The sequence below is a fragment of the Chrysochloris asiatica genome, unplaced genomic scaffold (assembly GCF_000296735.1).
Source record: "Chrysochloris asiatica unplaced genomic scaffold, ChrAsi1.0 scaffold00365, whole genome shotgun sequence".
Classification (NCBI taxonomy): domain Eukaryota; kingdom Metazoa; phylum Chordata; class Mammalia; order Afrosoricida; family Chrysochloridae; genus Chrysochloris; species Chrysochloris asiatica.
In genome coordinates this window covers 568,684-572,079 of record NW_006408883.1, presented here as the reverse complement: position 1 = coordinate 572,079, position 3,396 = coordinate 568,684, and the positions used below count along the sequence as shown (strand labels likewise).

General features: G+C 52.9%; 1 pseudogene; it reads left to right on the top strand.

Moving 5' to 3' along the window:
• Positions 1-522: 522 nt before the first annotated feature.
• Positions 523-2,031, top strand: LOC102830327 (annotated as a pseudogene).
• The last annotated feature ends 1,365 nt before the right edge of the window (positions 2,032-3,396 follow it).

Sequence of the window (3,396 nt, the reverse complement as noted above, 5' to 3'; positions counted from 1 at the left end):
AAGACAGAAACAAAGGTATACACTTTAATTGAAATTTAAAGCTGAGTGCTCTGGATAGCAAGCGTTCGCCCCTGATTGGTCTGTGGGCATATGCGAGGCCTCACACAGCTGCTTTTATTGGTTGGTGCTTTCAATTCTTGTGGCTGTGGCAGCAATTTTGCCCATGTACTTCCGAAAGCGGGGCGGGGTTTTAACCTGGTGTACCTGTGCAGTGCTGCTTGGGCCCCTCCCGGTAGTTCAAGAACCTGTGAGGAGGCGGGGCGAAGAGCACATCAAAATCCTGCTGGACTTGGAGAAGGCTGCGAGTAACTCACAAATGTACCTTCACATCCGGGTTCTTCCTTCTCGGGGTGGCCCGCCTGCCGCCGAGGGTTCTCGAACCAGTGCCGTCATATCTTTATCCGGGTTCTGCTGTTCCCAACATGCTTTGCGCACCACAGTAGCTACCCTCTCCATTTCATCCTGGTTCTCTCCCAGCATGCCCTGCCCTGGGTTTGCTGGGGGGTACTAAGCGTTGCCGCCATGACTATTGACCCTGCCAATGAGCCGCCGCTGCCCCCGGCTCTACGCCGCGGCGGGAGTGTGGGCGTGGGTGGCGGCGGTCTGGGTGTGGGTGGCGGTGACCATGATCGTGACTCAGGAGTCGTGGGGGCCCGTCCCCAGGCCTCGCCACCGCCTCAGGGTCAGCTACCGGGTCCACCAAGTGCGCTTCACCGCAGGGCACTGGCAGTGCCACCCGGTGCTGTGGCGGATGCCCGGCCGCAACAGGCCTCTCCTCCTCAGTGTGGAGGCCAGGGAGGTCCCAGCGGTGCTCCTGGCGATGTGCTGGGAGCAGCAGTGGAGGGCATGGTGGTGGGCGTGGGCAGCTGCTGCTCTGGGCTGGGACACAGCAAGCGGAAGCGTCGAGCCCCTGGGGTTGGCTCAGTTGGCAGAGGTGGCCCTGAACGTGAGGAAGTCAGCACGGGCTACAACAGTGAGGATGAATATGAAACAGCTGCAGCACGGATCGAGGCCATGGACCCTGCCACCGTTGAACAGCAGGAGCACTGGTTTGAGAAGGCCCTGCTAGACAAGAAGGGTTTCATCATCAAGCAAATGAAGGAGGATGGCGCCTGTCTCTTCCGGGCTGTAGCTGACCAGGTGTATGGAGACCAGGACATGCATGAGGTTGTACGAAAGCACTGCATGGATTATCTGTTGAAGAATGCAGACTACTTCTCCAACTATGTCACAGAGGACTTCACCACCTACATCAACCGGAAGCGGAAAAACAACTGCCATGGCAACCACATTGAGATGCAGGCCATGGCGGAGATGTACAACCGCCCTGTGGAGGTGTACCAATACAGTACAGAACCCATCAACACATTCCATGGGATCCATCAAAATGAGGATGAACCCATCCGTGTCAGCTACCATCTAAACATCCACTACAATTCAGTGGTGAATCCCAATAAAGCCACCATTGGCGTAGGGCTGGGCTTGCCGTCATTCAAACCGGGGTTTGCAGAGCAGTCCTTGATGAAGAATGCCATAAAAACATCAGAAGAGTCATGGATTGAACAACAGATGCTGGAAGACAAAAAGCGGGCCACAGACTGGGAGGCCACCAATGAGGCCATTGAGGAGCAGGTTGCTCGGGAATCCTACCTGCAGTGGCTTCGGGATCAGGAGAAACAGGCCTGCCAGGTTCGAGGGCCCACCCAGCCACGGAAAGCCAGCACCACCTGTAGTTCGGCCACAGCAGCAACCTCCAGTGACCTGGAGGAGTGGACCAGCCAGTCCCCACGGCAGCGGAGTTCAGCCTCGTCTCCTGAGCACCTTGAGCTGCATACCGAGCTGGGCATCAAGCCCCCTTCTCCAAGCACTGTCTTAGCTCTTGCCAGACCTCCTTCGCCCTGTGTACCAGCAGATCTGAATGCCTGGGATGATAAGATCCTAGCGTCGGTGCTGGCAGTGTCCCAACAGGAATACCTAGACAGTATGAAGAAAAACAAAGTGCACAGAGACCCATCCCCAGACAAGAGTTGATGGAAACCCAGGTTCTGGAGACCATCCCCAACCCCACCACTTCTGCTCTCTGGTGCCTCCGCACCTTCTTTGACTTTCTTCCTTCTTGCCTTCTTCTCTTCTCCCTCGTAGCTCTCCTTTCCCTTCCCCCACTTCCCTCTGGTTGGCCCACCCATGCCCCCTCTTATCGCTGCCACCACCACCTGGCTCCACCAGCTGATGTGCCCTGCACAGCATCATCCCTGCATTCCACAGGACTCAGGCCAGGGTGCTGAAGGTAGGCGAGAGGCACACAGACCAACCAACCACCTGGCAGCCAGGCAGCCCCAGAGGAAAGACATTCAGACAGAGGAAAGTCTCCCTGCTCCTCATTCCTCCCAAGATCAGAAAAACTTGTCCCTCCTCCCCAGATGATACCAGGGAGGTAGGGGAGAGCAGTGAGAAATCCCCTTCCTAATCCCCCAAGAATGTCTGAGCCTTCAATGTTGAATATTTCTTTATTAAAATGTACTTTTATGTTACAAATTTACAAATCAAAAATTACCTAGACAACAGCATTGGATCTGTGAAGGTGGCATCTGGTTTGGGGACAGGCCTATGGTATATGGAGAGGCCACAGAGATGTGGTTGCTGTCATCTGGCCTCCAGCTTTGTGGGGGTAGGTGTGAGCTGGGGTGAGCAGGTGTCAGACTGTCTTTGGACAAGCTGCATTCCTTTTGCTTCCACCACTCACTGCCACCTGTCTCTGGAATCCCAGAGTGGAGGGGCACATCTTTGGGGATCATGAGTGTGGGGAGAGGGAGCAGCCTCGACAGATGGGGCTCCTGTGCCCTGCAGATGTTGACAAGATCTGCCATCTGCAACTCCTTGGCACAATGAAACCAAATGTCGGTTTCCCGTGGGGTTGTGGGGAGGGGAGGGGGAGGGAATGAGGGGAAGGGAATGAAATGGATTGCATAAACATTAATGAGTTGAAATGGACTGGTGGCAGCCACTTTGAATCTAACAATAACATGGTTTACTATGCCAGAAATGAATGACAAATTGAACAAGAATGGCAACACATTTATCATCAAAAGGAGCATATCAAGATCTGTCATGAAGTATAACACTGTGATATGATAATATCCATGTGCCTATAAGAAAGACCAGTTAATACCATTATGATTCCAATTTACCCACCAAACACTAAACCCAGTGATAATGAAGTTAAAGAATTCTACCAACTTCTTCATTCTGAAATGGATCAAATATGAAATCAAGATGTATTGATAATTACTGCAAATTGGAATGTAAAGGTTGGAAACAAAGAGGAAGGATTAGTAATTGGAAAATATGGCCTTGGTGACAGAAACAATGCTGGAGATGGCATGGTAGAATTTTGCA